Source organism: Suricata suricatta, chromosome X (assembly GCF_006229205.1).
Source record: "Suricata suricatta isolate VVHF042 chromosome X, meerkat_22Aug2017_6uvM2_HiC, whole genome shotgun sequence".
Lineage (NCBI taxonomy): Eukaryota > Metazoa > Chordata > Mammalia > Carnivora > Herpestidae > Suricata > Suricata suricatta.
The window spans coordinates 63323611-63334205 of NC_043717.1; the positions used below are offsets into that span (position 1 = coordinate 63323611).

The following is a 10595-nucleotide window of genomic DNA, read 5'->3' on the forward strand; positions in this document are numbered from 1 at the left end:
CAGTATGGTACTGGCACAATTACAGACACATTGAGCAATGGAATAAAATAGAGAACCCAGAACTGGACCCACAAATATATGGCCAATTAATCTTTGACAAAGCAGAAAAGAGTATACAATGGAAAAAAGGAGCCTCTTTAGCAGGTGGTGCTGGGAGAATTGGACAGCAACATGCAGAGGAATGAAACTAGATCACTTTCTTACACCATACACAAAAATAAACGTAAAAATGGATGAGGGACCTCAATGTGAGACAGGAAACCATCAAACTCCAAGAGCAGAAAGTAGGAAAAAGCCTCCTTGACCTCAACCACAGCTATTTCCTATTTGATACATCCCTAATGTCAAGGGAATCATGAGAAAAAATGAACTACTGGAACCTCCTCAAGGTAAAAATCTTCTGCACTGCAAAGAAAACAACCAAGAAAACTTAGGCAACCAACTGAATGGGTAAAGATAATTGCAAATGGCATATCGGTAAAGGGCTAGTATCCAAAACTGATAAGTAAGACACAAAAGTCCACACCTAAAAAACAGTATCTAAGAATAAGTGGGCAGAGGATATGAATAGACACTTCTCCAAAGAGGACCTCCAGATGGCCAACAGACACATGAAACGATGCTCAGCATCACTCATCATCAGGGAAATACAAATTAAAACCACACTGAGATACCACCTCACTCCGGTCAGAGTGGCTGGCATAGATGCTGGCAAGGATGTGGGGAAAGGGGCACCCTCCTACACTGTTGGTGGGATTGCAAACTGGTGCGGCCACTCTGGAAAACAGTGCGGAGTTTCCTCAGAAAATTGACAGTAAAACTCCCCTATGACTCAGCAATAGCACTGCTAGAGATATCCCCAAGTGATACAGAAGTGCTGATGCATAGGGGCTCACGTACCCCAATGTTCATAGCAGCACTTTTAACAGTATCCAAATCATAGAAACAGTCTAAAAGTCCATCAAATGATGAATGAATCAAGAAGATGTGGTTTATATGTACAATGGAATACTCTATGGTAATGAGAAATAATGAAACTTGGCCATTTGCAGAAACATGAATGTACCTCTAAGATGTCATGCTATGTGAAATAATTCAGGCAGAAAAGTACAGATACCACATGTTTTCACTCATAAGTGTAATAGGAGAAACTTAGCAGAGTACTTTGTGGGAGGGGAAGGGGGAATGTAGCTGGGGAGAGGAAGGGAAGTAAACCATGAGAGACTCTTGAATACTGAGAACAAACTGAGGGCTCTTTGGGGAAGGAGAGAGGGGAAGGGGAGTGATGAGCATGGAGACAGCACTTGTCTGGAATAGCACTTGGTGTTACATGGAAACCAACTTGACAATAAACTATTAAAGAAAAAAAATCAATGAATAAAATTAATAATAAATAAATAGACAATTAACCCAATAAAAAATGAAAAGATTTAATAAACATTTATCCAAAGAATACATGCAAGTGGACACTAACTGTTTGAAAAGGTGTTCAACATTCCTGGGCATTAGATATATGCAAGTCAAAACCATATAAAGATATTCTGTCACACTTGTTATGGTGGCTATAATTAAAAATATGTGGATAAATAGGAACCCTCCTACACTGTTGATGGGAATGTAAACTGGTGGACAGTATGGAGGCTCCTCAAAAAACTATCAATATAACTCCCCTGTGACCCAGCAATAGCACTGCTAAGGATTTACCCAAAGGATATAGAAATGCTGATGCATAGGATCACATGTACCTGAATGTTCATATCGGCATTTTCTACAATAGCCAAATAATGGAAAGAGATTAATGTCCATCACCTGATGAGTGGATCAAGAAGATGTGGTATATATATACAATGGAGTACTATATGGCAATGAGAAATAATGAAATGTGGTCATTCGTAGCAAAGTGGATGGACCTCGAGGGTGTCATGCTAAGTGAAATAAGTCAGGTGAAGAAGGATGGATACCATTTGTTGTCACTCATAGGTTTAACATGAGAAACCTAACAGAGGACCATAGGGAGGGGAAGGGGGAAAGAGAGTTGGGGAGAGAGAGGGACACAAATCATGAGAGACTACTGAATACTGAAAATGAACCGAGGGCTGAAGGGGGAGGGGGATGAGGGAAGGGATTAATGGTCATGGAGGGGGGGCACTTGTGGGGAGAAGCACTGGGTGAAACCTATTTGACAATAAACTATGATTAAAAATATATTAATTAAAATAAACTAAAACAAAATAATGAGTGATTTTGAGGATGTGGTGAAGATATAACATGGTGCAACATTTTGGAACACTGGCAGATATTTCATCAAAATGCGAAGCATCTACTATACAACTCGGTAATCCCGCTCCTTAGGTGTCTAAATGAGAGATTATCAAACCTATGTTCATAATAAACTTGTACATGATAAATCACAAGATCATTTATAATATTTAAGAAGTGGTGACAACCCATATATCCAACAACTTATGAATGGATAAATAAAATATATTCATGTACACCTTAAGAATTCATATATACTACATAAAATATACTGGAATATTACTCAGCAATAAAAAAGAACAAAGTACTACTACAGACTTCAATATGAATGAGCTTCAAAACTTATTACATTTATATTAAATACATATAAAGCTAAGTATTTCCTATAAAATTATTATTATAAATGCACTCATCATACAAAATATAAAATATTCCTAAAAACAGAAAAGCACCAATTTACACATACACAGACATACACACACAAACACCAAAAACAAATATGAAAGTAAATCAGTAATCCAGTGTGGATAAGAAAGTCTCTTAATCAAATGGCTGTGTTAAAACAGATATTTTTATGAAAAAATATAAAGCTGGGACAATACAACACAGCATACATCAAATTTAATTATAGATGACACATACCTCATATGCAAAAGCTAATATTATAAACCGTTTAGCAACAGTAAACATAGAATTATTTTATGAGAGTGTGATGGGGTTTTATTTGTTCATGTTTAGTACCCAGAAGGCACTAAGTTGCTAAGAAAAATAATCAAATTCAATTTCATCAAAAATAAAACAAAAAGAACCCTGCTTATGAAAAACACCATTAATAAAATAAAAAATACAAAACGCATAAGTAAAATATATTTGCACAAAAATATATTTGACAATGGACTTATATCCTAAATATATAAAGAACTCCTAAAAATTATAATGTAAAATAACTCAATAAAAATGGAGAAAAGACACAAAATACACTTCAGGAAAGATACACAAATGGTCAATAAGCAAATGAAAAAGATCTCAGCATCATCATATATCAGGAAACATCATGAGATACCACCATGATGAGATAAAACCAACTTGAGATACCACTTCACACTCACTACAATGACTAAAATTAAAAATACTAAAAACACTCAATATTGCTTTTAGGCATTGAGTTTTATAAGTTCTTTATATATTATAGATACGCTTTATCAGATAAGTCATTTGCAAATATCTTCTTGCATTCCATAGTAGTCTTGCATCCTTTAGTATTCTTGACTGTGTCCTTTGCTGTGCAGAAGCATTTTATTTTGATGAAATCCCAATAGTTAATTTTTGCTTTTGTTTCCCTTCCCTTAGGAGACACATCTAGAAAGAAGTTGCTATGGCCCATGTCAAAGATTTTAGTGTCTGTGTTTTCCTCTAGAATCTTAATAGTTTCATGTCTCACATTTAGGTCTTTAATCTATTTTGAATATTTTGTGTATGGTGTAAGAATGTGGTCCAGTTTCATTCTTTTGCATGTTGTCGTCCTGTTTTCCTAACACCATTTGTTGAAGACACTCTGTTTTCCATGGATATTCTTTCCTACTTTTCAAAGATTTATTGACCATGTGATTGTATATTCATTTCTGGGCTCTCTTTTCTGTACCAATGATCTGTCTGTCTATTTTTGTGCCAGTACCATACAGTCCTGATTACTACATCTTTGTAATATAACTTCCAGTCCAGAAGTGTGATGTCTTCAGCTTTGATTTTCTTTCTCGAAGTTCTTTTGGCTATTCAGAGTCTTTGATGGTTCCACACAAATTTTAGGATTGTCTGTTATACCTCTGAGAAAAATGCTGCTGGTATTTTGATAAGAATTGCAGTAAATGTGTACTTCGCATTGTGTAATATAACATTCAACCCTGCCAAACAAATAATACAGGTAGAAATGAGCAGAAGACATGAATAGACATTTTTTTCAAGGAAGACAAACAGATGGCTATCAAACACATGAAAAAATGCTCAATATCACTCATTATCAAGGAAATACAAACAAAAACTGCAATGATATATCACCTCACATCAGTAATACTGTATAAAATTAACAACACAAGAAACAACAGGTGTTGGCAAAGTTGTGGAGAAAGGGCAAATTTTTACACTGTTGATGGAAATGCAGACTAGTGCAGCCACTCTGGAGAACAGTTTGGAAGTTCCTCAAAAAGTTAAAAATGGAATTACCCTACAATCAAGCAATTGCATTACTAGGTATTTAATCAAAGTATACAAAAATAGCAACTTGAAGGGATACATGTACCCTGATGTTTATAGCAGCTTGATCAACAATAGCCAAATTATAGAAAGAGAACAAATGTCCATTGACTGATGAATGGATAAAGGATATATGCTATATATATAATGAAATCTTACTCAGTCATAAAAATGAAATCTTGCTATTTGCAACAATGTGGATGGACCTAGAGAGTGTTATGCTAAGTGAAATGAGTCAGTCAGAGAAACATACATAACATTGGATTTCACTCATATGTGGAATTTAAGAATAAAAACAAATGATCTAAGGGGGCAAGAGATGTAATCCAAGAAAGAGACTCTTCACTATAGAGAACAAACTGCTATTAGAAAGGAGGGTGGGCGAGAGGGGTGCAAAACTTGAGAGACTATTGAATGCTGAGAATGAACTGAGGGTTGAGAGGGAAGGGGGAGGAGGGAAAAGAGGTGGTGGTGATGGTGGAGAGCACTTAAGGGGAAGAGCACTGGGTGTTGTATGGAAAACAATTTGACAATAAAATATTATGGAGCAAAAAAAAAAAAGAAAAAAAAATTTTTAAAAAATTACTTAAAGAAATAGAATAATATAAACAAAAGAGTGCAAAACAAGGCCTACACAATCTGTCTCCAAAATATTTGTGTTTTTAATGGAAATTAATATTTTAACATTATTTTAAAGATTATATTCCTAGGGATATCAAAAAAAAGAAAAGAAAGGAGGGTGGTGGGGTGATGGGTTAAATAATTGATGTATATTAAGGAGTGCAATTTAATGAAAACATAATATTGTTTGTAGGTGTTGAATCACTACATTGTACAACTGAAACAAATACTATACTCTTTGTTTACTAACTGGCACTTAAATAGACACTAAAAAACAGCAAAGAAATAAGAAAAACCCACTGAATGTTGGCATTCACATGAAACATTTGGAACTGCCATACATACATTCTTAATGTAATTATAATAATGGATAATTTGTAAAACAATTCGAAATGTTTTCATAAATTATGACATATATGCTTTATGAACTCCTTCAAAGGATTTACTAAGCAGAAACAAAAACTTACACACACACAAAAGTAGAAAATGTAAGATTGCACATAGCAGCTTTATGAGAGCCTTAAACTATAACATCTCAAATATGTAGCAAAATCTCAACGGAAAACAAATAGTGGTATATTCATACAATAGAATATTTTCAGTAAACAAAAATGAACTAGTTACTGATGTATGCAATAACAGATAAAACTCAATAATATATATGGAAAACTCCATTGTGTGGTATATATATATATATATATATATATATATATATATATATATATATACACCACATCTTCTTGTGTCATGCTAAGCGAAATAACTCAGGCGGAAAAGGGCAGATACCATATGTTTGCACTCATAGGTCTAAAAGGAGAACAGGAGAAACCTAATGGAGGACCAAGGGGAGGGGAATGTTTCAGAAAATGCAAAACTAATCTAGAGTGATAGAAACAAGAACACTGGTAGCTTCTGATAGGGATTGTCAATAAAATTACCCAAAGGGACTTTCTGGGAGACGGATGTATTCTACATATTGATTTTTATTGGCTGCACAAGTGTATATATTTGTCAAAGTTCATCAAATTGTAGAGTTAAAATCTATGTTGTTTATTTGACTAAGTTGTATCTCGAAAAAACCTCACACATATATAACACACATACACACACGCACACGCACAAACACAAAATTTCATTGCAAAAGAGTACCCATGCAGGTCTACTCATAACATGGAACACCTAGGGCAAGAGTTTAAATGGAGACCCACATATCATATGTCTAAACATTTACAAGTTATTAACCAAGCTTAAAACAATCTGTTTAGTAAAATACATTCCATCCTTCTACCTTGACCAGTATAAGTTTCTGGTAATAAAACAAAAAATGTGTAAAACTATGATTTCCATATGGCTTAATGGTGACAAAAAATAGCAAAGATGACTGAATTTAATCATTATCTCACATGTGTTAGTGATCTTTTCAGGAGCCAGGAATGTTAGATAAGGAATTAAATAAAGCTGTGTAAAAATTATAAATGGTTATATAATATTTATATCGTAAATTAATATTTCTTCTCTTCATTTAAGCAAAATCATTAATTAAGAATTTATAATCAGAGGACCTCAGTAGCTTTTGGTAGGTTGAATGTCTGACTCTTGATTTTGGCTCAAGTCATGATCTCGTGGTTTGTGGATCTGAGCCCCATATTGGGCTCTTTGCTGACAGTGCAGAGCCAGCTTGGGGTTCTCTCTCTCTCTCTCTCTCTCTCTCTCTCTCTCTCTCTCTCTCTCTCTCCCCCTCTCTCTCTCTCTCTCTCTCTCTCTCTCTCTCTCTCTCTCTCAGAAAAAAATAATCTATAAAAAAATTATAATCAAGAGATGCCTAGTTGGCTCAATCAGTATAGCATTCAACTCTTGGTCTCAGGGTTTTAAGTTGAGCTCCAAGTTGGGTGTAGAGATTACTTAAAAATAAAATCTTTATGGGTGCCTGGGTGGCTCAGTAAGTTGAGCAACAGACTCTTGATTTTGGTTCAGGTCATGATCTCATGGTTCATGAAATTGAGCCCCACATTAGGCTCTGTGCTGACAGCGTGGAGCCTGCTTGTGATTCTCTCTCTCTCTCTCTCTCTCTCTCTCTCTCTCTCTCTCTCTCTCTCTCTCTCTCTCACACACACCCTCTCTCTCTCTCTCTCACCCTCTCTCTCTCTCTCTTTCTCTCTCTTTTTCTCTCTCTCTTTCTCCCTCCCCCATTCAAATTCTCTCCCTCTCTCTCTCTCTCTCTCTCTCTCTCTCAGAAATAAATAGATAAATACATAAATAAACATTGTTAAAAGTTTTTTAAAAATAAATAAAATCTTGCAAAGGAAATTTCTAATCAAGATATTCTGTAAGTTAAAAAAAGGATTCATAACCAAGATATTTTCATAAGTTGAATCCTATTGACAGTAATGAATTAAAGATAGAAAATAAAACATAATTACATTCAAATTATGTAGAATTTGAATCATTTTCATAAACAAAAATTAAAAGACAAAAATTTTTAAATATTTGTTCAATTATTGTGATTTATCTATTAAATGACCAAATATTAATTTTAATTAATGAATATAGAATCAGTTTGTAACTAAATAAACTATAGTTTTATTATTTTGAATTAATTTAATATATTAAATAGTTTTAAAATGCTATTTACAACTCTATCATTCAATGCCTATCTAATTGCCTACACAAAGAACTGATCTCAATGCTTTGTGCATGATACGTCTAGATCAACCTATATAAACTTTGAAGAAAATGCATTGTTTAATATTGCAAAATGTTCTTCACATGTAGCGTGTAGCTCTTGTGAATATGACGCTAATTAATTCCTTTAGAACCATGAAATGAAATATGAAAAGAATCAAGAATGCATACTGTAGGCACTACTGGGAAATAATATTTCATTGTGTAAGAAACTAGTCACTCATAGCATCTGAGAGAAAGGGTTTGGTAAGTCTTTGCTATTACTTAACTAGGTCTGCAGTTCAGATCTCTGATATGGGTAGAAGCACAGTCAAATAACTTTTGCAGATGTCATCCTCATTGTTTTTCAAGGAGTAGGGGAAGATATGTGGAAAATCATTTCCTTGAAACTGAAGGATGTTGGCCATGGAAGGAGATGCTCAGCACTGAGTACTAGAATGCAAGTGCTAGTAATAGGCCTGTATTCTTTAATATATTTATCCTCCTGGTTTCTCATTGCACTTTAACTCTACAGTGCTGAACTCTGGTCTAGGTACCTTTATGCTTGCTCTAAGGATAATAGTACAAAACTTGCTACCCTCCCTTCTTTCAGTTTTTTTCCTTCTTCATGATACCACACATCATTATGTGTTTCTCTTAAATCATATTACTGTTCTGATTAAATGCCTTCTATGGATTTATACAAGCTACAACAATAAGCTGAAATTTCTCAGGCTTGCATGCAAAAATCTCTGAAATCTAGTTTGACTTTTCTTTTCCAGCCTTCTATTTGGTTTCATAGTGCATGTGTCTCTATTCCCGAAAACAATTATATTAAAAATATTTAAAATAAAGGAGAAAAAAATTACTTTTGGTCTTCTTACCACAGTCCTGTCTTTATACTTTTGGAACTTGAATTGACCCAGATTTAACACAAGTCCCGCTTTTGTAGTGAAATCTTCCTAGGAAAATAATCCTAGCAATATTCTTTCTCTTCTTTGAGTCTTAAGCAATTATTGGCTATGTATATTAATTCATTGTTTACCAAATTATGTTCTATTTTTCCCCTCAAATGTTTATAAATTGCCTGAGGACCAGAGTTTTGTTTCATATCTCTTTTTGCTAGGAACAGTACCTATCACATAATAGGTGAGTAATTAGCAGTTGCTGATAACACATTTAAGTGATAGTGTAGGTTACTGGACAGTAACAATTTAAAATATAAAGTCCTGAAGCGGCTACAGCCAGATGGGACCTTGGATCACATGAGCCTCCCTAAATGAGAAGCCAAGAAGCCTGAGTGAAAGTTTCCTCTTCAATTTTGTGGAGAGAGACTCAGGTATAGAAATACCCTTGCTGCCTGCCTGACCTGAAGCAGGAGAAACCACTGACGGCTTCATTCCCAGGCTCGCCAAGTGCACCGCCAGTGCCTGTGACCTAGAGGAGATCCCCTTGGACGATGACAACCCGAACAGCATAGAATTCAAAATCCTGGCATTCTACACCAAACACCACGTCTTCAAGAACACACCTGCTGCCTCCTCGCCAAAGCTGCCGAGAACAAGAAGTTTGTCCCAGAGAGGACTGGGGAGTGGCCATCTAACGAGTCGTGGACCCAAGTGACATGGGCTTGGAGAACTTCGCCATCCACCAAGAAGGCCACAAACCTGGGCAAGAAAAAGTCTTCCTGGAGAACACTCTTTGGAGTGGTGGAGAAGGAGGAAAATGAACAGAGCCCACCTATGTTCTGTCTGGAGGGTCTAACAGCCCAGTTTCAAGGGCCCAGTCATCCAAGGACAAAGTCGCTTTCTAATGTGGGACAGCATATACAGCATGAAGCTGAGGACCCCAAAGTCGCTTCCATTGCCAACCGCGTGGCCGAAATTGTGCATTCCTGGCCCCCAGCCGAAGAGGTCCACGGCCTGGGGGAAAGCCGCAAGGCCAAGGGCAGTTCTGTCCATCAGTTCGTCCAGCGCCAGGGCCAGTGCTCCCAGCCTCAAGCAGCCAGTGCTAAGAAAGATGGAGAAGAGCAAATAATAGCCAAAATCGTTGAGCTGCTGAAATATTCAGGGGATCTGTTGGAAGGAGAGTTGAAGAAAGACAAGGCTTTAATGAACAGCTTCCAGGACCAGCTGTGCTACTCTGTTTTCAAGATCATCACAGACCAATTCCTAAGGGGTGTGGACACCAGGGGAGAATCAGAGGTCAGAGCTCAGGGCTTTAAGGCTGCTCTTGTAATAGACGTCACGGGCAAGCTCACTGCCATCGACAATCACCCCATGAATAGGGTGCTGGGTTTTGGAACCAAGTACCTCAAAGACAACTTCTTACCCTGGGTCCAGCAGCACGGTGGATGGGAAAATGTACTTATAATAGCACATGAAGAAGTAGACTGAAACATCAGAAGATTCGTAATCTGGAATACTCATTATTCAACTAGGATCCTGTCTACATTGGTCGCAGAATAGACTATGGGAGGAAATAAACATGTACAAGGCAGAGGGAGCACTGAAGTTTTCAAAGTCATTGTTCCTGGGAATCCAGAGGCCCGAGGGGAGAGGCCTTGCCCGTCTGTAGCTCATAGAATGTAGTAGTGTGGCCAGTAACATCCATGGTTTTCAGGTCCTCCAGTGAGTGTTGGAGGAAGACTAGGAAGACAAGTGGTAATTTTCTTTTCAGATGTTCAGAACAGAAACGGTCATCTTGCCTCTGTGGGCTGCTTTAGGGAAATTCTGTTACAAATATTTGCTGCTCTCATGAGGGTGAAATGATAAATTGTGCATGTGTTTACTCTTTGGTTTTCT

At 36.5% G+C, this 10595-nt stretch overlaps 1 pseudogene; it reads left to right on the forward strand.

Moving 5' to 3' along the window:
• LOC115283434 overlaps window positions 1-10231 on the forward strand; it is a 103705-nt pseudogene extending 93474 nt beyond the window's left edge.
• The last annotated feature ends 364 nt before the right edge of the window (window positions 10232-10595 follow it).